General features: G+C 46.5%; 1 protein-coding gene across 1 annotated transcript in view; it reads left to right on the top strand.

The window, feature by feature from the left end:
* Window positions 1-8000: 8000 nt before the first annotated feature.
* The window catches only part of LOC117978453 (tubulin beta-8 chain-like), a 33551-nt gene continuing 16096 nt past the window's right edge, over window positions 8001-25455 (top strand). The window contains 2 exon segments of the mRNA XM_055112094.2: window positions 8001-8054; window positions 9799-9955. The gene's annotated coding sequence lies outside the window, so the exon portion shown is untranslated.

The following is a 25455-nucleotide window of genomic DNA, read 5'->3' as shown; positions in this document are numbered from 1 at the left end:
ACGTGTCTCCCGCCCCCGAAAGCGTGACCATGTTGACTGTTTCCCGAGCTCTGCGGGGACACAGAAACCTCCAGCGAAGCGTGGAAAAGCAGCATCGTGACTTCGCTCTCCTTTCCAGTTTCCAAACCGGCCACAGTGGAGAATCCCCTTGTTGCAGGAAACAGGAATCTGTCGTCAGGCCGTGATGCACCCGACGTTTCTTTTCTCTGCAGTTTCGCTCTCGTTTTCTACATGAAAATGAACGAGATCCACACCCCTGCGTGTGTGAGACTATCACGACACCCACAGGCATTGCTGCCTTCCCGGAGAGGGCCTGGAAAACTCAAGACTGTCATGGAAGTTCAGTTCCACACTCCACCCTTCAGGGTGGTTTCTGCCTGAAAACTGAGTCAAGACAGCGGCTTCCAGTTTCCATAGAATTACTCGGGAACCTCAGACAGCCAGCCCCCGAAGCCCCTCTTTCCCCTCCAATCCGGCCCTACACCCACCCACCCCACAAGGCCCTGGTCCCTGTGGTTTTCGGCTTCGGAGGGCGGGCTACCCCGGGACCTTGGGCCCCGAGCTCATGCATGTTCATAACGCGGTGGAGGTGGTAGGTCTTTCTAAGGGCCTCCTGGCTGCACCTGCCGCAGTGCACAGGCCGGCTGAGGTGCACGGGAGCCCGCCGGCCTCTCTCTGCCCGCGTCCGTCCGTGAAATTCCGGCCGGGGCTCACCGCGATGGCCCTCCCGACACCTTCGGACAGCACCCTCCCCGCGGGAGCCCGGGGACCAGGACGGCGACGGAGACTCGTTTGGACCCCGAGCCAAAGCGAGGCCCTGCGAGCCTGCTTTGAGCGGAACCCGTACCCGGGCATCGCCACCAGAGAACGGCTGGCCCAGGCCATCGGCATTCCGGAGCCCAGGGTCCAGATTTGGTTTCAGAACGAGAGGTCACGCCAGCTGAGGCAGCACCGGCGGGAATCTCGGCCCTGGCCCGGGAGACGCGGCCCGCCAGAAGGCCGGCGAAAGCGGACCGCCGTCACCGGATCCCAGACCGCCCTGCTCCTCCGAGCCTTTGAGAAGGATCGCTTTCCAGGCATCGCCGCCCGGGAAGAGCTGGCCAGAGAGACGGGCCTCCCGGAGTCCAGGATTCAGATCTGGTTTCAGAATCGAAGGGCCAGGCACCCGGGACAGGGTGGCAGGGCGCCCGCGCAGGCAGGCGGCCTGTGCAACGCGGCCCCCGGCGGGTGTCACCCTGCTCCCTCGTGGGTCGCCTTCGCCCACACCGGCGCGTGGGGAACGGGGCTTCCCGCACCCCACGTGCCCTGCGCGCCTGGGGCTCTCCCACAGGGGGCTTTCGTGAGCCAGGCAGCGAGGGCCGCCCCCGTGCTGCAGCCCAGCCGGGCCGCGCCGGCAGAGGGGATCTCCCAACCTGCCCCGGCGCGCGGGGATTTTGCCTACGCCGCCCCGGCTCCTCCGGAAGGGGCGCTCTCCCACCCTCAGGCTCCTCGGTGGCCTCCGCACCCGGGCAAAAGCCGGGAGGACCGGGACCCGCAGCGCGACGGCCTGCCGGGCCCTTGCGCGGTGGGACAGCCTGGGCCCGCTCAAGCGGGGCCGCAGGGCCAAGGTGTGCTTGCGCCACCCACGTCCCAGGGGAGCCCGTGGTGGGGCTGGGGCCACAGGTCGCCGGGGCGGCGTGGGAACCCGAAGACGGGGCACCTCCACCTCCGAAGCTCGCGACCCCGGAGGCCTCCATCTCAAGCACAGATGCCAGCCATCCCGGCGCCTCCCAACCGCTCCAGGAGCCAGGGCGCTCGTCTACACTCACCTCCTGCCTGTTATATGAGCTCCAGTAGACACCAGAGTTTCAGCAAAAGGCACGACCTTTCCTAGATCCGGCGCCACTGGGGGAGCTGAAGGACGTGGACGAGCCCGCTCTGCTGGAACCACTCCTCCGCCAGGAAGAACACCGGGCTCCGCTGGAGGAGCAGGTTGGAGCGGGGTTGGGGCGGGGTGGGGGCAGGACGGCGCCCTCTCTTTCGCGGTGAACCTCTGACTCGGTATGGAGAGGCGTGCCTTCCCTTCCAGCTGACCTGTCTAGGATCCCTGAGTTCCAGGTCCGGTGAGAGACTCCACACAGAGGAGGGCTGTCATTCTTTCCTGAGCATCCCGGGGATCCCAGGGCCCGCCCAGGTACCGGGAGGTGGACTGTCTACTGCGCATGCGCGGGTTTGCAGGCAGCAGCCTAGGTTTTCTAACCAGCCCAGGCGGAGCTCTCATCCCTTTTTCCCCAGCGTTCTTCAGTCGGGTTGGCGGAGACCTCAGTCCGCGAAGCGCTGGGCCGGGGCAGAAGCCAGGCCAGTTCTCCTTTCCGCGTCTCGACTCCTCTGCCTCTTCGCTCACTATCACTTGCCAACCCCTGTCCCGCCAGCCTCCTTGCCAGCACCATGGAGCGCCGTGCAACTAAATGTAGACCCGAGACCCCGTGCAAACCGGGGTGCTGCCCTTTCCAGGCAAGAGGCAAGGCAGGCAGAAATGAGGACGGGAACGGAGACAGAGTGGGAGGGAAGGATGGAGCTAGGAAAGGGTGGATGGACTGAGGGACCCTGGAAAGGACAGAAAGAGGGAGGGAGGGAGAAAGGGAGGAAAAAACCAGGGGAGGAAGGGAAGAACAGAGGGAAGGATGGACCGAGGGACAAAAGGAGCAGGAAACAGATAAAGGAAGGCAGACAGAAAAACGGTCTTCTGCCTCCAGAACCAACAGGACCCAGCACTTCGGGAAAATGCTGGGTGCCCAGTGCGGGCTAAGTGCTGGGCCCTCCGGATCGCCAGCCTGAGTTACTTCATCCCGGAGCGATTCAGACGAATTCCGTTTCCGAAGGAATGAGCGAATTCCCCAGAGAGCAATGAGCTGAGACTCAGGTGGTTGTCCGTTTTTCATCCACATGGTTCACAGATGACATATTCCCACGTTGAGCCCTGCAACAGAGCGCAAGGCGGATAGTCCCATTCACACAGGAGTCACGCTCAGGCCAACTAAAGCGTGATTCTGGATTCCACGTTTCTTTGCCCTCTGCAGAGGTGCCTGTTGCTCAAGTCTCTGCCCCCGCCCCCCGAAAGTGTGACCATGTTGACTGTTTCCCGAGCTCTGTGGGGACCCAGAAACTTCCAGGAATGCGTGGAACGCCAGCATCGTGTCGGTGCTCTCCTTTCCAGTTTCAAACAGGCTATATTGCAGACTCCCCATTTTGCAGGAAACAGGAATCCATCGTCAGGCCGTGATGCACGGGACGTTTCTTTTCTCTGTGGTTTCGCTCTCGTTGTCTACATGAAAATGAACGAGATCCACACACCTGCGTGTGCAAGACTATCAGGGCAACTGTGACACCCACGCGCTGGCAATAGAGTTGGCAGCCTGATCCCAGGACAAAGGTACTGACGGACATCCAGACACACCCCACCACAATCACTAGCAAACCCACTCCCAAACACACAGACACACACGGGCACACGCGCGGGAACACAAGCACACACACAGACACACAAAGACACAGACAGCTTGAAGAAGAGCAAAGGACAGAGGGATGGAAAGATAGAAACGGAAGGAGAGAGAGCAACAGCGATAGAGAGAGAGACAGAGAGGGACGGGGAAATTGCGAGAGAGAGAGAGAGAGAGAGAGAGAGAGAGAGAGAGAAAGAGAGGGAGGAGAGCGTGCAAGGTGGAGAGGGAAGTAGAGAAAGGGAGCGGGCGAGGGAGCTAGAGAGGGAGAGCAACAGAGCCTTGGAGAGGGAGGCTCTGCTCTGGTAGACAGGGGCCCCTTTGGCCAGGGTAGGGTGGAGCGTGCCTGGGCCGGGCTAGAACAGGGGGGCAGGGCCGCCCACGCGGGAAAACCAAGGGAGCCCTGAGACGTGTTTTCACTTGGATTGGTTGGTTGCTTTGGGGGTGCATTTCGTAGCGTCATTCCTTTGCTGGCTCCTGCCTGTCCTCTTGGTGCTGTGGGTCCTGAAAGCTGTCGAGTGCGCCCGTCCCTGTGGCGGGAGCAGTGGCCCCGAGCGTGCCCACGGGCCGCGGCTTGGGTTTCTCTCGTGTTCAGAATGGTATGGCCGTAGACAATGGCGGTGGCGCCAGGCTGGTCCAAGAGCCCGGTCGAGCTACGCGCGTCTGATTCCAGGCGTCACCACCAACCCGGGGCCGCGAGGCTGGGATCAGGCACCCCCGGAGCCGCTTGCCCGCGGCCGGGCTGCTCTCCCCCTCTATACGCCCAAGCACCAGTCGCCGCGCTGCGTTTTCCGCCGGCCTCTGCACCGCTGAGGCGCCAGAGGCCTCCATTCCCTGCCAGGGCTCTGGACTCTCCAGGCGGCCTCCCTTTAGCTGACACTCCAGGCCTTCCCCTGGCTCTCCAGCTCCGGAGCTTCCAACACTTGGGGCCTGCTCAGGACGGGGTGTGATCCCAGGTGTCAGGGCCCAGGGCCCACGGTCCTGGGACCCCCTCTGGTCCTCCGCCTTGCCGCGGAAAAATTATTTTGGATTCCTCGCCGCCCCTCCTGCAAGGCCCCCTCTTGCCCCACACACCCAGAGAAGCCAGAGCTGCCCAGGGGCGAACAACCGGCCCAGCCCCGCGGGCCCTTTTTCTTACAACGCCCACACCATTGTCGCTTGTCCCGAGGAAGACCCGGCCCGTGGCCAACGGGGCAGGAAGGCCCTGCTTTGTCCCGCGCTGGCACTAGAGCCCCGGCAGCCTGATCCCGGGAAAGAGGGGCTGACGGACACCCAGACACACCCCACCACCACCACGAGCAAACCCCCCCCCCACACTCACACAGATACACACTGGCGCGCGCACACGGACACGCACGGACACACACACAAAGACAGACGGCTTGAAGGACAGCAAGGGAGAGAGGGATGGAGAGATAGAAACAAAGGGTGAGACAGAGACAGAGATAGAGACAGAGAGGGTGGGGAGAGACGGAGAGAAGGTGACAGAAGAGCGAGAGGTGGAGGGGAAGAAGAGAAAAAGAGAGGATGAGGGAGCTGGAGAGCGAGAGCCATAGAGCCTTGGAGGAGGCTCTGCTCTGGCAGACAGGGCCCCTTTGAGCAGGCCGGGGTGGGGTGGAGGGTGCTTGGGCTGGGCCAGAACAGGGGGGCAGGGCCGTCCAAGGGAGAGGACTAACTGAGCCCTGAGACGTGTTTACTCTTGGATTGGTTAGTTACTTCAGGGGTGCGTTTGGTAGGGTCCTTCCTTTGTTTGCTCCTTTCTGTCTTCTTGATGCAGTAGGCTCCGAGATTTGTAGAGTGCGCCTCTCCATCTGGCCGGAGCCATAACGCCGGGCGTGCTTACAGGGCACAAGACCTGGGTCTCTCTCGTGTCCCCGAGACTAGATTTTACACGAAGTCGGTGGCAATGAAAATCCAAGTGTACAGGGACGGTTTTCTTGGTGGCTGACGAAGGCAATGTCCTTCCGCGGTGGAAAGCAGCCCATGCGTTGTGGAGCGCAGGCGTGCGGAAAAGTGGGAGTAGAGTCAGGGGGCCGTTGGGAAGCACGGCGACAAAAGGGGGAAAGAGGGAGGGAGCGGGGAGCCAAAAGCCTTCAGCACCCTGTATTCCCAGGGGGTCTCGCATCCCAAGTACTAACCAGGCCCGACTCTGCTTAGCTTTCAAGATCAGTCGAGATCCCGTGCGTTCAGGGTGGTGTGGCCATAAAGGCCGGCAGTGGCGGCTGGCTGCCACAAGAGCCCGGCCCAGTCGCGCCTGCTCGACTCCTGGCGTCACCGCCACCCCGGGGCCGCGGGGCTCAGATTCGGGGCCCCAGAACCGCTCCCCCGCGGCCGGGCTGCTCTCCCTATCAAGGTCCCAGCACCGCCGGCCGCCGCGCTGCGCCTTCCGCCGGCCTCCCAGAGCCACCCCCGTCGCCTGCGGCCAGAGAACGCGCCGGACCGCCGTGGCGCCGCCCTGCTGCAGCGCGGGAGAGCCAGAGACCTCAGTCCCCTGCCCAGGCTCCGGGCACACCAGGTGCCTCCCTTTTCGCAGACGCTCCAGGCCTTCCCCGGCTCGGGAGCTCCCAAGCTTCCAACACAACTGGCCGGCTCAGGACGGGGTATGCTCCGAGGCGTCAGGGCCCAGGGCCAACTGTCCTGGGATCCCCTCCGGTCCTTCGTCTTGCCGCGGAAAAATTGTTTTGGATCCCTCGCCGCCCCTCCTGCAAGGCCCCCTCTTGCCCCACACACCCAGAGCCGTCAGGGCTGTCCAGGGGCAAACAGCCGGCCCAGCCCTGAGGGCCCTTTTTCTCACAACGCCCACACCATTGTCGCTTGTCCCAACGAGGACTCGCCCCGTTGGCCAAGGCCCTGCTTTGCCCCGCGCTGACACTAGAGCCCCCGCAGCCTGATCCCGGGGGAGAGGGGCTGATGGGCCACCCAGACACACCCCACCACCACGAGCAAACCCACCCCGACACGCACACAGATACACACGGGAGCACGCGCGCGGTCACACACACACGGACACACACGGAGACACACACGGGCACACACACACAAACACACAAAGACACAGACACAGACAAAGATAGCTTGAAGTAAGGGAGGAGACCACCCCTCATATTGTCTTATGCCCAATTTCTGCGTACTGAGACTAACACAGCAACTGTGACACCCATGCGCTGGCAATAGAGTAGGCAGCCTGATCCCGGGACAAAGGTACTGACGGACATCCAGACACACCCCACCACAATCACAAGCAAACCCATTCCCAAACAGACACACATGGGCGCACCCCTTTTAGTAAAAACTAAAAGGCAGAAATGAAATCCATAGGCAGACAGCCCGGTGTCACACCCTGGGCCTGGTAGTTAAAGATATACCCCTGACCTACTCGGTTATGTTGTCTATAGATTACAGACATTGTATAGAAAAGCAATGTGAAAATCCCTGTCCTGTTTTGTTCTGATCTAATTACCGCTGCATGCAGCCCCCAGTCAGTACCCTCTACTTCCTCAATGGATCACGACCCTCTCACGCAGACCCCCTTAGACTTGTAAGCCCTTAAGAGGGAGAGGAATTACTCAGTTGGGGAGCTGAGTTTTTGGAGACGTGAGTCTGCGGATGATCCCAGCTGAATAAAGCCCTTCCTTCTACAACTCGGTGTCTGAGGGGTTTTGTCTGCGGCTCCTCCTGCTACAGAAGGAGAGCAAGGGAGAGAGGAATGGAGAGATAGAACCAGAGGGAGAGAGAGAGACAGTGATAGAGAGAGAGAGAGACAGAGAGTGGGGGAGGAGAAAGACAGTGATAGAGAGAGAGAGAGACAGAGAGTGGGGGAGGAGAGAGAGAGAGAGGGAAAGAGAGAGCGCGACAGAAGAGCGCGAGGTGGAAGGGGAAGTAGAGAAAGGGAGAGGCTGAGGGAGTTGCAGAGCGAGAGCGACAGAGCCTTGGAGAGGGAGGCTCTGCTCAGGTAGACAGGCCCCCTTTGAGCAGGCCGGGGTGGGGTGGAGGGTGCTTAGGCCGGGCTAGAACAGGGGGTCAGGGCTCCCCATGCGGGAAAACCAACGGAGCCCTGAGACGTGTTTTTTCTTGGATTGGTTGGTTGCTTTGGGGGTGCGTTTCATAGGGTCCTTCCTTTGTTTGCTTCTTTCTGTCTCCTTGATGCGGTGGGCCCCCAGATTTGTAGATGCGCCCATCCGTCTGGCGAGAGCCGTGGCTCTGAGCCTGTCCACGGGGCCAGGCCTGGGTCTCTCTCGTGTCCTCGGAACTGGAATTTACACGAAGTCGGTGGCAAAGTGCACAAGGACGGATTTCCTCATGGCTGGCGAAGGCAATGTCCTTCCCCCGGGTAAAGCAGCCCACGGGTTCCGGAGCGGAGGTCTCGGCTGGCGTCTGTGGGACCCGCTGCCCCTGCCCGCCCCTTCCCCCGGCTTGGACCGTTGCAGCGGCGCTGGATGAATGAATTGCCTGGGCTTCCGGGGAGCGTGGAAGACACCCGGGACCTCAGGGAACCCGCGCCTGCGCCCTCGGGGTCGGTCCAGTCCGCCTGGGTTGGAGCCCGGCTCCTGGTGGGGCTGCGGCGAGTCGGAAAAGGTGGGATGCTGCTGCCTGGCGGTGCTGCGGTGGCGGATCTTCAGGGGGAGGTCCTGGGCTTCGGCTGGGGCGCAGGGGCGAACAAGGTGGAGGGAGGGGGGCGGTTGGGAAGCGCGGAGACAAAACGGGGAAAGAGGGAGGGAGCGGGAAGCCAAAAGCCTACGGTACCCGCCATTCCCAGGCGGAATCCATCCAAGTACTAACCAGGCCCGACCCTGCTTAGCTTCACGAGATCAGAGGAGATGGGGCGCGTTCAGGGTGGTGTGGCCTAGACGCCGGCAGCGGCGCCTGCCTGCCCCGAGAGCCCGGCCCAGCCACGCCCGCCCCGCTCCAGGCGTCACCGCCACCCCGGGGCAGCGGGGCTCGGATCCCGGACCCCCAGAGCCGCTCGTCCGTGCCCCCGGGCAGCTGTCTCCCTCTACGCCCGAGCACCGCCCGCCTCCCAGAGCGTCCCGCCGTCGCCGGCGGCGAGGCCTCGCGCAGGACCAATGTGGCGCCGCCCTGCTGTTGCTGGGGGGCGTCCTAGGCCTCCGTGCCCTGCCCAGGCTTCCGGCTCTCGGGGCGGCCTCCCTTCCGCCCACGCTCCTGGCCTTCCCCGGGCTCCGGAGCTCCGAGCTTCCACCACATCGGCCGGCTCAGGACGGGTGTGCTCATCCCTTCACTTTTTAACTTTTTGTTGTTTCTATTTATGTTTTATTGTGCTATGTCTGGAAATGTTGTAGTTATTACTTTTGATTGGATATTATTTAGTATTCCTACTTTGAATAAGAGTAGTTTGCACACCCCACAGCTATAGTGTTAATAATATTCTGTTTTGTTTTGTATCCTATTAGCACTGAGGATTTTTTTTACCTTTAGGTGATCATTTATTGCTCATTAATGTCCTTTTCTTCCTGATTGAAGTACTCTCTTTAGCATTCCTTTAGGACAGACATGGTATTCATAAAATACTTCAGCTTTTGTCTGGAAAAGTCAGTATTTCTTCTTTTTATTTGAAGAACATTTTCACCGTATATGCTATTCTAAGGTAAAAGGTTTTTTTCCTTTAGTTCTTTAAATATTTATTGCTTCTCTCTCCTGGCCGGTAGGGTTTCCACCGTAAAGTCTGCTGCCAGAGGTGTTGGAGCTCACTCTTATGTTCTTTGTTTCTCTTCTCTTTCTTCCTTTAGAACTTTTCTTTATCTTTGACTTTTGGAAGATCTATTGAATGCTTTGAAGTAGACTTTTTTGGGTTAAATCTGCTTAATGTCCTATAACATTTTTGTAGTTGGATACGGATATCTTTCTCTAGGTTTGGAAAGTTTTCTGTTATTATCCCTTTGAATAAATTTTTCTACCCCTGCCTCTTTCTCTACATCTTCTTTAAAACCAATAACTCTTAGATCTGTCTTTGTGAGGCTATTTTTCTAGATCCTGTAGGCATGATTTGTTGTTTTTATTCTTTTTCTTTTGTCTCTTCTGACTATGTATTTTCAAATAGCCTGTCTTCAAGCTCACTATTTCTTCTGCTTGATCCATTCTGCTATTAAATGGCTCTAATGCATTCTTCAGCATGCCAATTGCATTTTCAGCTCCAGAATTTCTGCTTAATTTGTTGTAACTTTTTCAATCTCTTTGTTGAGTTTAGCTGACAAAATTTGGAATTTCTTTATTTTGTTATCTTAAATTTCTTTCAGTTTTTTTTTTTTTAATACAGCTATGTTGAATTCTCTGTCTGAAAGGTCACATATCTCTTTTTCTCCAGGATTTGTCCCCGGTGCCTTATTCAGTTCACTTGGTGAGGTCATGTTTTCCTGGATGGTGTTGGTGCTAGTAGATGTTATTCAGCGTCTGGACATTAAATTCTTGGGCATGCAGCACCATATGAGAGGTTTAAAAAATAAAATTAAAAAAGAGAAAAGGTGAGTATTTATTGTAGTCTTCACTGTCTGGGCTTATTTGTAGCTGTCTTTCTTGGGAAGACTTTTCACATATTTTAAAAGACTTGGGTGTTGTGATCTAAGCCGTATCTGCTTTAGGGGTACCTTGTAACCAATAATGCTGTAATTCTTCCAGACTCAGAGAAGTACCACCTTGACAGCCTTCAACAAGATCCAGGAGAATTTTCTGGATTACTAGCCAGAGACTCTTGTTCTCTACCATTATTTTCTCTCAAAGATACAGAGTCTTTCTCTCTGTTCTAAGCCACCTAAAGCTGGGAGAAGAAAGACACAAGCACCCCTGGCCACCACCACTATGACTGCCCTGGATCAGACCTGAAGCTAGCACAGCACTGGGTCTTGCTCAAATCCTGCTGCATGCACTTTCTGATGACTGCCTATGTTCACTCAAGGCCTTTGGTCTCTACAATTAACAGGTGGCAAAGCCAGCCAGGCCTGTGTTCTTTCCTTTAGGGCAGTGAGTGCCCTCAGTCCCTGGCTGGGTCGAGAAGTGCCATTCAGAAGTCAGGGAGTAGAGTCAAAAGTTTTAGAAGTCCACCTGACATTCTATTGCATTGCAGCTGACCTGACACTCAAACCACAAGACATAGTCCTTCCCATTCCTCCCTTCCTTTCCTAAAGGCAGAGTAGCCACCACCACCTCAGGCCACAATGAGTACTGCCAGGCTACCACCAATGTTCCCTTAAGGCCCAAAACCTCTTGTCAACTTGCGATGAATGCTTCCTGGCCTGGGACTTGCCGTTTTCAGGGCAATGGGCTCCCTACTGGCCCTGGGCAGCTTCATAAATGCCAGCCAAGAATCAAATCCTAGAATCAGGGATTGCAAAATTTTGCTTGGTGCTCTACCCACCTCTGGCCTTGCTGGTACCTAAGGGGCAAGACAAAGTCCCCTTTAATTTTCCCTCTACTTTTCCCAAGAAGAAGGAGTCTTGCCTTTTAGCCACCACAGCTGGTAATGTGCTGAGTTCACCTAAATCTAGCAAGTCTATGAGGGTCATCCAAGGCCCTTGATGTAGTACTGGGTATGGCTGCTGGTTATTCAGAGCCCAAAGGTTTTCAAGTTTGCAGGCAATAAATCCTGCCAGCACATGGTTCTTTTCTTCAAGGCAGCAGGTTTCCTTCTGGCCCAGGATGTGTCTAGGAATGTCTAGGAGCCAGAGACTGGAAAGGAGGCCTCAGGATTCTGACCAGTGCACTATCTTGCTGTGACTGAGCTGGTGTCCAGGATGAAAGACAAAGTACTCCCTACTCTTTTCCCTCCTCTCCTCAAGCAGAAGGATGGTGTCCCTTTTGGAGCCATGAGCTGTGCAGTCTGGTGTTAGAGGACTGATAATGCCAGAACTCCTTTGGCTGCCCCAGCTGCTGTCTCAGTGTGTTGCATGCCCTCCCCACCCCAGTCCACTGTCCCTGGGCCCAGTTCAGCCCTAGGCCTCACCTAAGAGTTGCAGTCCTGATGGCCTAGGCTGCCTTTCAAGTTTTCTTTGACACACACAGTGTGGGAGCCCTTAGTTGCCAGGTTTCCAAACACTGAAGTTCCAACCACTGGAATCTGATTCCCCTCTAGCTAGGGCTGGTTTAATTGATCCCTCTGTGGATGGGCATTAACTGCATTTGGTCTGGTTTTCCTTTCTGCTCTAACAGGACAGCACTGAGTGCAGTGCGTCACAATTGCTGTGTTCTCCCTCCCGCAGAACCCAGAGTTGTTCTCTGCACCATGCCATCACTGCTGGGGATAAGGAAATGGTGATTTCAGGACTGTTTTTTTCTGTCGCTTCAGTGCCTCTTTCAGTGATCTGAGGTTAAAACCAGATACTTTGAGTACTCACCTGATTTTTGGTTCTTATGAATGTATTTTCTATGTGGATATTAATAGTTATTCATCTGGTGTCCTTGCAGGAGGGACAATCAGTGGAGCCTTCTTTCTGCCATCTTGCTTTACTCTCACACCCAAGAATCAGAATGCAGAACTTTTAATAAGAAAAGCTTTCAGAACTCAGGAAGGACAAGGAAGACATTCTGGTTCTCCATGCTTAACATTGGACTGTTTCTTCAACTTAGGTGCATAGCACTGACTAATCAGGGATTATCATAGATAATTTGACTTGGACTATGCAGTTCATTCAAATTCTTTATCTAGATAATTTAAGTACTAGCTGATTTGGCATGAAAATCTGGCAAAGTATTTTCTTGGTATTCAATTGATTTTTATTCTGCTTGGGTTAGCAGTTTTATTAACCAGTCAGTCTCTTCATTAAAGTTCTGGAAATTCTTACCCAGTTCAAATAATATAATTCTAAAGTTCTCAAAAACCTGTATTCAAGAGTACTTCTCAGGGCCTTCTCCATCCTTTCATGAACCTCCTTAAAGAAACAATATTCCAGGATTTTGCAAGCTTGTAAAGTTTTCAGAAACTGCCTCAGAATTAAGCAATTTACAGTGGAAATGACTTTAAACTATCATAGTTAGACATAATTGGCAAGATAATTTTATTATTTACAGGCGTGAGCCACCATGCCCAACCTCTAAAGTTAATTTAATAAAACTTTATAAATAAATTTATCAAATGTTGTCATCTTTTAATCCCAGATTTTTGTGAACGTATGCTTTGCATTTTCCCCCAACTTTCTATATTTATCTAGTTTTATCTAGTTTTTTTTACTTCTTCAATTTGAAATCTTTAAGTAACTTCAAATCAAAAAAAATTAAAACACATTTTTATGTCTTTATAAGTTTTATCATCAAAAGCATATGTTCACAAGCCTGTAATCCCAGCACTTTGGGAGGCCGAGGCAGGTGCATCACTTGAGGTCAGGGGTTCGAGATCAGCCTGGCCAACATGGTGAAACTCCATCTCTACTAAAAATACAAAAATTAGCCGGGTGTGGTTGCGAGCACCTGTAATCCCAGCTAGTTGGGAGGCTGAGGCAGGTGAATCACTTGAACCGGGGAGGCAGAGGTTGCAGTGAGCTGAGATCATGCCACTGCATGCCAGCCTGGGCAACAGAACAAGACTCGTTCTCAAAAAAAGAAAAAAAAAGCGTATCTTGCTTTTTATACACTCTGTATGCAGAATTGTTTCTCTCATATCTAGTAATTAAGTCTTAGGAGCCCCAATTTTCAGTGAAAACCCTAAAAAGTGATTTTCAACTGTCTTGTATCAGTATTTTTAGATAAAAACCATTTTATAACTTTTAAGAAATATAGTTCTTCAAATTACTGTTTATTAACAGAACTAAAGATATTTAGGTTTTGTATACCATATACAAGTAACATGTCATGGTATATAGACCTAAACTAATTTTTAATGGTTAGTATTTCAATATTTTAGCTTACAAATGACTCAAGATATTTTATGGTTATGTATTACTTAAATTAATGTGATTTTAAGATTTTAAATTAATGAACAGAATTTTGAAACTATGACACAGGTAGCATCCGTAATGTCTTCCCTCAGTAATCCTCTGTCCCAAGTAGCCACATGGCACCCAGGAAAACTATGAAGATCAGGGCCTGCCTGAGTCCATTAGGACTAAAGACAGAACTGTGAAGGCTATAACTGGAGGATCCAACCCCGCCTAAAATAGCCAGGAGGCAAAACAGGGAAAGCATAGAAAGAAGGGGCCGATTGGGCTTGATTCTGGCTTGTAGCTGCCGGTCTAGGCACTGAGAACGTGTCTCCATACTTCTTCATGTTCACCTATCAAGACTCATGAATCAAGAAACTCTCAACAAAAGACGTAAGCTCACAGTTAAATCAAGCAAGTATCTAATTATTTTTAATGGATAATTGTAAAGCCATTTCTATTTAACGATTTAAGAATGAGCTTTATTTACAAAATATTATCACATACATGTAACACATATAGACATACAAACACACAGGAGCAGATCTTACAGCTTTCATAAAGGATTTAAAAAATGTTTTATTTTAGGTTTGGGGGTACATGTGAAGGTTTGTTACATAGATAAACTCATAACACAGGGGCTTGTTATACAGATTATTTCATAACACAAGTATTAAGCCCAGTACCCCACAGTTATCTTTTCTGTTCCTCTCCCTTCTCCCACCTTCCCCGCTCAGGTAGACCCCCAGTGTCTGTTGTCTGTTGTTCCCTTGTGTTCATAAGTTCTCATTATTTAGCTCCCATTTACAAGTGAGAACAGGTAGCTGCATAGTATTCCATGGTGCATATGTGTGTTCTGTGTGGGAAACGTGTGAGGAAAGAAAAGAAACACACAATACTTTTAAAGGTAAACAGACTTTACCCCGAGTATATGGCAATATAGATATAATAAGCAAATGATACAACAAACAAATTTTAATGGGAAGAGGAGAAGGGAAAAAGTATATACATACATTTATATACATTTACACTCACCAGACTGTGGAGGATTCATCACCAGACTGGGAAACAACAGCCTGGGATTCAGAATTGGCCACTAGTCTGTGCACAGATGAGGAGAGGTCCCAGGAAGCTTCGGTGCGGTCTGGGAACCGAGCTCTTTTTGTAACAAGTTGTTTGTCATGAGGCCCAGTCATGAGGGCCCTTCGCAACTGAGCTCAAGGAACACAAAAAGGTCAACTTGTTTTTGCAATTGCCTGTTGTTTTTCAATAACTGTTTTTCAATAACTGTTGTTTTTCAATAACTGTTTCTCCGAAGCAGCACTGGATGGATGCCTCAAGGGGCTCACACAACTCATTCCAGGACTTAGTGACCATTGTTTGTGTCCATGTTCAATTGAGTTCAAATTTAATATTTAACTTTTCCTCCACAGTGTGCCATATTATCTGCATCCAATCTGTCATCGTTGGGCATTTAGGTTGATTCCGTGTCTTTACTATTGTGAACAGTGCTGCAACAAACATTTACGTGCTTGTGTCCTTATGACAGAACAATTTATATACCTCTGGGTATATACCCAGTAGTGAGATTGCTGGGTCAAGTGATAGTTCTGCTTTTATCTCTTTCAAGGAAAGCACTGTTGTGCTTTCCACAATGGTGGGACCAATGTACACTCCCACCAACAGTGTATGTGTTCTCTTTCTCCACAATCTTGCCAGCATCTGTTATTTTTTGACTTTTTCATAGTAGCCATCCTGACTGGTGTGAGATGGTGTCTCACTGTGCCTTTGATTTGCATTTCTCTAATGATCAGTGATATTGAGCTTTGTATTCTATGGTTGTTGGTCACATGTATATATTCTTTTGAAAAGCGTTCATGTCCTTTGCCCACTTTTTAAACATTTTTTTATTTCCATAGGTTTTAGGACAACAGGGGGCATTTGGTTACATTAGTAAGTTATTTATTGATTTGTAAGATTTTGATGCATCCATCACCTCATCTGTATACACTGAACCCAATTTGTAGCCTTTTATCCCTCACCACCTTCTCCCCTTTCTCCCTGAGTCCCCAAAGTCCATTGTGTCATTCTTATGCTTTTGCATCCTTATAGCTTAGCTCCCAATTATAAGTGAGAATATATGATGTTTGGTTTTCCATTCCTGAGTTACTTCACTTAGAATAATAGTCTTCAATCCCATCCAGGTTGCTGCAACTGCCATTAATTCATTCCTTTTTATGGCTGAGTGGTATTCCATCGTATGTATGTACCACAGTTTCTTCATCCACTCGTTGATTGATGGGCACTTGGATTGGTTCTACATTTTTGCAATTGCAAATTGTGCTGCTATAAATATGTGTGTGCAAGTATCTTTTTTTTATAATGACTTTTTTTTCCTCTGGGTACATAGCCAGTAGTGGGATTGGTGGATCAAATGGTACTTCTACTTTTAGTTCTTTAAGGAATCTCCACACTGTTGTCCATAGTGATTGTATTAGCTTGCATTCCCACCAGCAGTGCAGAAGTGTTCCCTTTTCACCACATTCACACCATCATCTACTATTTTTTTATAATGACCATTCTTGTGGGAGTAGGGTGGCATTGCATTGTGGTTGTGATTTGCATTTCCCTGATCATTAGTTATGTTGAGCATTTTTTCATATGTTTGTTGGCCATTTGTATATCTTCTGAGAATTGTCTATGACCGTAGTGCCAAAAGCAATCTACAAATTCAATGCAATTGCCATCAAAATACCATCATCATTCTTCACAGAACTAGAAAAAACAATCCTAAAATTCATATGGAACCAAAAAGGAGCCCGCATAGCCAAAGCAATATTAAACAAAAAGAACAAATCAGAAGGCATCACATTACCTGATTTCAAACTATATCATAAGACCATAGTCACCAAAACAACGTGGGTCTGGTATAAAAACAGGCACATAGACAAATGGAAAATAATGAAGAACCCAGAAATTAACCCAAATATTTACAGCCAACTGATCTTTGACAAAGCAAACAAAAACAAAGTGGGGAAAGAACACCCTGCCCAACAAATGGTACTGGGATAATTGGCAAGCCACAAGTAGGAGAATGAAATTGGATCTTTATCTCTCACCTTATACAAAAATCAACTCAAGATGGATCAAGAACTTAAATCTAGGACCTGAAAGTATAAAAATTCTAGATGATGACATCAAAAAAACCCTTCTAGAATTGGCTTAGGCAAAGATTTCATGACCAAGAACCCAACAGCAAATGCAAGAAAAACAAAGATAAATAGGTGGGATTTAATTAAACTAAAGAGCTTTTTCACGGCAAAAGGAACAGTCAGCAGAGTAAACAGACAATCCACAGAATGGGAGAAAATCTTCACAATCTGTATATCTGACAAAGAACTAATATCCAGAATATACAATGAGCTCAAACAAATTAGCAAGAATAAAACAAACAATCCCATCAAAAAGTAGGCTAAGGACATGAATAGACAATTCTTTGGCCACTTTTTAATAGGGTTGTTTGTTTTTCTCTTGTAAATTTAAGTTCCTTATATTGAATATTAGATCCCTGTCAGAGACATAGTTTGTAAATACTTTTTCTCATTTTATAGGTTGTCTGTTCACTCTATTGATAATTTCTTTTGCTGAGCAGAAGCTTTTAAGTTTAATTAGATCCCACTTGTCAATAGTTGCATTTGTTGTAATTGTTTTTGGTGTCTTTATCATGAAATCTTTGCCTGTTTCTATGTCCAGGATGGTATTGCCTAGGTTATCTTCCAGGGCTTTTATAGTTTTGGGTTTTACATTTAAGTATTTAATCCATCTTGGGTTGATTTTTGTGCGTGGTATAAAGAAGAAGTCCAACTTCAATCTTCTGCATATGGCTAGCAAGTTATTCCAGCACCATTTATTGAATAGGGAATCTTTTCCCCATTGCTTGTTTTTGCCAGCTTTGTCAAAGATTAGATAGTTGTAGGTCTGTGGTCTTATTTCTGGGCTCTCGATTCTGTTCCATTGGTGTATGTGTCTGTTTTTATACCAGTACCATGCTGTTTTGGTTACTGTAGTGCTGTAGTATAGTTTGAAGTCAAGTAATGTGGTGCCTCAAGCTTTGCAGATTGCCTTGGCTACTTAGGTTCTTTCTTGGTTCTATGTGAATTTTTAAATAGCTTTTTCTACTTCCGTGAAGCATGTCATTGGTAGTTTAATATAGCTTTGGGCAGTACAACCATTTAAATGATATTACTTCTTTCTCTCTATTAACATGGAATGATTTTTCATTTGTTTGTGTTTTTTCTGACTTCTTTGAGCAGTGTTTTGTAATTTTCATTATAGAGATTTTTCACCACCCTGGTTAGCTGTATTCCTATGTATTTTATTCTTTTTGTGGAAATTGTGAATAAAATTGCCTCTCTGATTTGGCTCTTAGTTTGGCTCTTCTTGGTGTATAGGAATGTTAGCAAATTTTGTACATTGATTTTGTATCCTGAAACTGTGTGGAAGTTGTATCAGCTTAAGGAGCTTTTGGGTCACAACTATAGGGTTCAGATAGAGAATTATGTTGTCTGCAAACAGAGGTAGTTGGACTTCTCTTTCTATTTAAATACACTTTATTTCTTTCTCTTGTCTGATTGCTCCAGCAAGGACTTCTAATACTGTGTTGAATAGGAGTGGTGAGAGAAGGCATCTTTGTCTTGTGCCAGTTTTCAAGGAGAATGCTTCCAGACTTTGCCCATTTAGTATAATGCTGGCTGTGAGTTTGTCATAGGTGGCCTTTATTATTTTGAGGTATGTTCCTTCAATATCTCATTTATTGAGACTTTTTAACATGAAGCATTGCTGAATTTTACTGAAGCCTTTTCTGCGTCTATTGAGACAATTACGTGGTTCTTGTCTTTAGTTTTATTTATGTTATAAATCACATTTTATTGATTTGCCCATGATGGACCAACCTTCCATTCCAGGGAAGAAGCCTACTTCACTGTGGTGAATTAGACTTTTGATGTGTTGCTGGATTCGGTTTGCAAGGATTTTGTTGTGGATTATTGAATGGATGTTCATCAAGGATACTGGCCTGAAGCTTTCTTTTTTTGTTGTGTCACTGGCAGCCTTTGGTATCAGGATGATGCTGGCCTTGTAGAACAAGTTGGGGAAGAGTCCCTCCACCTCTATTTCTTGAAATAGTTTTAGTAGGAATGGTACTGGCTCTTCTTCATATATCTGTTAAAATTTTACTATTAATCTATCAGGTCCTGGGCTTTTTTTTTTCTTTTTTTTTTTTTTTGCTTGGTAGGCTATTTACTACTGATCGAATTTTTGGAGCTCATTATTGGTCTGTTCAGGGACTCAGTTTCTTCCTGGTTCAGCCTTGAGACGGTGTATGTGGCCAGGAATTTATCCATCTCTTCTAGGGTTTCTAGTTTGTGTGTGTAGATGTGTTCATAGTAGTTGCTGGTTGTTATTTTTATTTCTCTGGGGTCAGTGGTAACATTCCCTTCATCATTTCTAATTTTGTTTATTTGAATCTTCTCTCTTTTCTTCTTTATTCATCTAGCTAGTACCCTATCTATCTTATTAATTTTTTCAAAAAACTTTGATTAAGTGATTTTTTGAACAGTTTTTCATGTCTCTATTTCTTTCAGTTCTTCTCTGATTTTAGTTATTTCTTGTCTTCTATAAACTTTGTGGTTGAATTCTTCTTGCTTCTCTAATTCTTTCAGTTGTGATGTTAGGTTGTTAATTTGAGATCTTTCTAACTTTTTGATGTGGGCATTACTTCTTATGCCCTACCCTAACTTTTCTCCTTCTCCTAGAAAACTCAGAACTATGCTTTCTAAACCAATTCAAACTTTCTCAGTGAATCAACCTGGTCTCCCTGAGGCAAAGTTAGCAATTTTCCATTACGCATGGTCCTCTTTCTCTCTAAGAATATCTAACGCAACAATGCAAGTGTTTCATCCCTCCTGGGTATGCGAGGAATTCCTTTTGGCTGAGACCAAGACTTAAAACCTCGTTCTTTCAACATTAATGAAGATCTATTTAGAAAGCCTCCATTTTTTTATAGCAGCATGATTTATAATCCTTTGGATATATACCCAGTAATGGGATGGCTGGGTCACATGCTATTTCTAGTTCTAGATCCTTGAGGAATCGCCGCACTGTCTTCCACAGTGGTTGAACTAGTTTACGGTCCCACCAACAATGTAAAAGTGTTTCTATTTCTCCACATCCTCTCCAGCACCTGTTGTTTCCTGACTTTTTAATGATCACCATTCTAACTGGTGTGAGATGGTATCTCATTGTGGTTTTGATTTGCATTTCTCTGATGGCCAGTGATGATGAGCATTTTTTCATGTGTCTGTTGGCTGCATAAATGTCTTCTTTTGAGAAGTGTCTGTTCATATCCTTCACCCACTGGGGTTGTTTGTTTTTTTCTTGTAAATTTGTTTGAGTTCTTTGCAGAAATAGCTATACTTATACCAGACAAAAATAGATTTCAATAGAAGACTGTAGAAAGAGATTAAAAAGGTCATTATATAATAATAAACAGATCAATTCATCAAGAGGATATAATAATTGAAAATATATATGCACTCAACACTAAAGCACCTAGATAAATGAAGCAAATATTATAAGAGCTAAAGAAAGAGACCTCAATACAATAATGGCTGGACACTTCAATACCCCACTTTAGGCATTGGATAGACCTTGCAGACAGAAAATCAACAAAGAAACATCAGACAATCTGCACTATAGAACAAATGAACCTAATAGATATTTACAGAAAATTTCATGCAACAGCTGCAGAATAAACATTCTTCTCCTCAGCCCATGGGTTATTCTCAAGGATAGACCATATGTTAAGTAACAAGTCTAAAAACATTCCAAAAAATTGAAGTAATATCAAGCGTTTTCTCTGACGACAGGGAATAAAACTAGAAATCAATTTAAAAAGGAATTTCAGAAACTACACACACACGTGGACATTAAACAATATGATCCTGAATGATTAGTAGGTCGATAAAAAAGTTAAGAAGAACACAGAAAAATTTCTTGAAACAAATGATAATGGAAACATAGCATAGCAAAACCTATGGAATATAGTAAAAGAGGTACTATTATAAAAGGAAAATTTATAACTGTAAGTGCCTACGTAAAAAACAGAAACGCTTCAAATAAATAACCTAACCATACATCTTAATTCACTAGAATGAAAAGGCCAAACCAAACCCAAAATTAGAAGGAAAGAAATAATAAAGATTACAGTGGAAGTAAATAAAGATAAAATGAAGAAAACAATGCAAAAGATTAATGAAACAAAAAGTTGATTTTTTGAAAAGTAAAACAGTTGACAAATATTTAGACAGGCTAACTAAAAAACAGAGAAGATAGAAATTAGTAAAATCAGAGGTGAAAAAGGAGACATTACAAGTAACGCTTCAGAAAATCAAAAGGTCATTAGTGGCTACTATCAGCAATTGTATGCCAACAAAGTAGAAAACCTAGAGGAAATTAATTCTTAGACACACACAGCTTACCAAGATTGAACTAGGAAAAAATCTAAAACCTGAACAGACCAATAACAATTAACAAAATTAAAGCCTTAATCAAAAAGTCAGTAGGACCAGACTGAAAAATAGAGAAGGAAAGAACATTTCCAAACTCATTCTTTGAGGCTAGTATTGCCCTGATATCAAAACCAGACAAAGACACATTAAAAAGGCAAACTACAGGCCCATAACTGAGAATATTGGTGCAAAAATTTGCAAAACACCTAGCAAACTCAATTAAACAATACATAAATAGGTAAGTCATAATGACCAAGTGGGATTTATCCCAGGGATGCAAGGATGGTTCAACATTCAAATTAATCAATGTGATACATCACATAAACAGAATGAAGGGGTCAGGCACAGTGGCTCACGCCTGTAATCCCAGCACTTTGGGAAGCTGAGGCTGGCAGATCACCTGGGTTCAGGAGTTTGAAACCAGTCTGGCCAACATGGCAAAACCCCGTCTCTACTAAAAATACAAAAATTAAGCAGGCACGGTGGTGGGTGCCTGTAATCCCAGCTACTCGGGAGGCTAAAGAAGGAGAATCACTTGAACCCAGGAGGCAGAGGTTGCAGTGAGCTGAGATCACGCCGATGCACTCCAGCCTAGGTGACAGAGGGAGACTTCATCTCAAAAAAATAAAAAATAAAAGGACAAAATCCATATAATCATTTCAATTATGCTAAAAATTATTTGATAAAATTTAATATTCTTTAATTATAAAAAACTCTTTGAAAACTCGGTATGGAATGAACATACCTCAACATAATAAAAGTCATATATGACAGACCCACAGCTAGTATCATACTAAGTGGGGAAAAACTAAAAGCCTTTCCTCTAAAATCTGGAAGATGACAAGAATGTCCACTTTTACCACTGTTATTCAACATAATTCTGAAAGTCCTATCTGGAACAATCAGACAAGAGAAAGCAATAAAAGGCAACCTCATTGGAAAAGAAGTCAAATTATCTTTTTTTTGCCAATGACATAGTCTTATATTTGAAAAAACATAAAGACTCCTCTGATAGGGTTTAAATGTGTGTCCCCTCCCAAATCTCATATTTAAATGTGATTCTCAATGTTGGAGGTGGGCCTGGTGAAAGGTGATTTAACCATCGGGGTGGATTACTCAGAAATGGCTTAGCACCGTCCCATTTGGTACTATCCTCATAATAGTGAGTGAGTTCCTACAAGATCTGGTTATTTAAAAGTGTATAACAACTTGCCCCTCTGTTTTTTGCTCCAGCTTTTTGCCCTTTGATGTGCAAGATTCTGCTTCAACTTCTGCCATGACTGTAAACTTCCACAGGCCACCCCAGAAGCATATGCCAGTGCTATGTCTTCTCTACAGCCTGTAGAACCATGAGCCACTTAAACCTCCTTTTTTAAAAATAAATTATCCAGTCCCACTCTTACAGTGATGCAAAAATAGCTTAATACAGAAAATTGGCACCAAGGAGTGAGAAATTGTTTTAAGAATACCTGAAAATGTGAAATTAGCTTTGTAGTTGGGTAAACAGGCAGAGGTTGGAAGAGTTTGTAGGATTCAGAGGAAGACAGAAAAATGAGGGAAAGTTGAGATTTTCTTAGAGACTGGTTGAATGGCTGTGACCAAAATGCTGTTAGTGATCTGGACAGTGAAGGCCAAGCTGAGGAGGTCTCAGATAAAATTAGAAACTTATTAGGACCGAAACAAAAGTCATGCATGTTGTCTTAGCAAAGTGGCTGGCTGAATTTCTGTCATGCCCTAGGGATGTATAAAACTTTGATTTTGAAATTGATGATTTAGGTTTTCTGTTGGAAAAATGTCTAAGCAGCAAAGCATTTGAGATGTTGCCTGGCTGCTTCTAACAACCTATGCTCACATGATCTAGCAAAAAATATATATAAGTTGTAACTTATACTTACAAGGGAAGCATAGTGTAAAAGCTTGAAAACTTTGCAGCCTAGTCCTGTGCCTAAAAAATAAAAAGATTTTATAAGAGAGGAACTCAAGCACGCTATGGAGCAACGACTTGTTAGAGATATTTGTATAACCTAAAAAAAAAGCAAGTGTTGATAGCCAAGACAATGGGAAAGAGGAATTGAAGGCATTTTAGAAATCTGAAAGGCAGCTCCCCATCACAGGCCTTGAGGCCTAAAAGAAGAGAATAGTTTCTGGGATCAGGCCCAGGACCTGCTGCCTTGGGTAGCTTTGGAACATGGCTCCCTGCATCCTGACCATTGCTTCAGCTCCAGGTGTAGGTCAAATTGATCCAGTTACAACTCCAGTCACTGCTTCAGAGGGTGCAAGCCATAAGCCTTGGTAGCTTCCATGTGGTGTTAGGCCTGTGGGTTTACAAAATGCAAGAGTTGAGACTTGGGATCCTCCACCTTTGTTTCAAAGGATGTGTGAACAAGCCAGGGTGTGCAGGCAGAAGCATGCTGCAGGGGTGGAGCACTCATGGAGAACCTCTACTAAAACAATGGAGAAAAGAAATGTAGGGTTACAATCCCCATGTGGGTTCCCCACTGGGGCATGGCCTAGTAGATCTGTGAGGAGAAGGTCACTGTCCTCCAGACCCCATAATGGTAGATCTAGCTACAGCTTGCAACTTGCACCTGGAAAAGCCAGAGACACACAATACCAGCCAGAGGTACACAATGCCAGCCCATGAGAGCAGCTATGGGGGCGGAACCATGCAAAGTCACAAGGTTGAACCTTCCCAAGGCATTAGTGTGCCCTGGAAATGGGACACAGAGTCAAAAATAATTATTTTGGAGCCTTACAATTCAATAACTGCCCTTCTGGGTTTCAGACTTTCGTGGGTCCTGTGGCCCCTTTCTTTTGGCTGATTTCTTCCTTTTAGAGTAGGAGTATTTACCCAATGCCTATGCCCCATTTGTATCTTGGAAGTGCCTAACTTGTTTTTTTATTTTACAGGCTTATAGGAGGAATAAATTAGCTTTGTCTTAGATGAGACTTTTGATTTTTGATTTAAGGCTGAAATGAGTTAAGACTTTGGGAATTATTGGGAAGTCATGATTGTATTTTGAAATATGAGAAGGATATGAGATTTGGAATGGCTGGGGCAAAATGATATAGTTTGGGTGTGTGTTCCCACCAAAATCTTATATTGAAATGTAATCCTCAATGTTGGAAGTGGGCCTAGTGGGGAGGTGATTGAATCAAGAGGGCAGGATTTCCATGAAGAGTTTAGCATCATTTCCTTTGGTGCCATTCCCACAATAGTAAGTTTTCATGAGAGCTGGTTATCTACAAGTGTGTAGCACTTACACTCTGCCCTCGTACTTACCATGTGATGTGCAAGCACCGGATTTATTTTTCACCTTGTCAGTTGCCAGAGGCTTCCCCAGAAGCAGAAGCCAGTGCTAGCTTTCTGTACAGCCTGTAGAACCATGAACCAATTAAATCTATTTCCTTTACAAATTAACCGGTCACTGATTTTTTTTATAGCAATGTGAGAATGGCCTAATACATCCACCAAAAAAACTATTAGAAGTAATAACTTGAGTAAATTTGCAGAATACAAAATCAACATATACAAATCAGTAGGATTGCTATATGCCAACAGTCAACAAAGTGAAAAAGAATTCAAAAATGTAACACTATTTGCAATAGCCACAAATAAAACACAATGTGTGGGAACTTACCAAAGAAAAAAAAGTTCTCAACAATTAAAACACTGATAAAAGAAATGAAAAAGGACCCCAAAATTGGAAAGATATTTTTATGTTCACAGATTGGAAGAATCAGTATTTTTCTAAAATGTCCATACAATCCAAAGCAATCTATACATTTCATGCCATCTCTATCAAAATAACAGGCCAGGGGCAGTGGCTCATGCCTGTAATCCCAGCACTTTGGGAGGCTGAGGTGGGTGGATCATGAGGTCAGGAGTTCAAGACCAGCCTGGCCAACTTTGTGAAACCCCATCTCTACTAAAAATACAAAAAAATTAGCCAGGCGTGGTGGCGGGTGCCTTCCCAGCTACTCAGGAGGCTGAGGCAGGTAATTGCTTGAGCCCAGGAGGCAGAGGTTGCAGTAAGCCGAGATTGCATCACTGCACTCCAGTCTAGGTGACAGAGCGAGATGCCATCTAAAAAAAAAAGACATTCCTCACAGAAACAGAAAAAAAATTCTGAAATTTATATGGAACTGCCACAAAACACCATAATAGTCAAAGCTGTGCTGAGTATATAAAACAAAACTGGAGGAATTCCATTACCTGGTTTTAAATTATACTACTAAGTTATAGTAATTAAAACAGCATGACACTAGCATAAAAACAGACATAAAGACAAATGGAACAAAATAGAGACCTTAGAAACAAACTCATACAGCTAAACTAAACTTATTTTCAACAAAAGTGCCAAGAATATACAATAAAAAATAAGACAGTTTTTGTAATAAATAGGGCTGGGAAAACTGGCAGGCCATAGGCAGAAGAATAAAACTAGAACCCTATTTCTTGCCACATAAAAAATCAAATTAAAATGAATTAAAGACTTAAACCTAACATCTCAAACTATCACGTTTTTACAATAAAACATTGGGGAA

The sequence above is a fragment of the Pan paniscus genome, chromosome 3 (assembly GCF_029289425.2).
Source record: "Pan paniscus chromosome 3, NHGRI_mPanPan1-v2.0_pri, whole genome shotgun sequence".
Classification (NCBI taxonomy): domain Eukaryota; kingdom Metazoa; phylum Chordata; class Mammalia; order Primates; family Hominidae; genus Pan; species Pan paniscus.
Note: the sequence above shows the minus strand (reverse complement) of the source record. Positions and strands in the feature narration are given on the sequence as shown.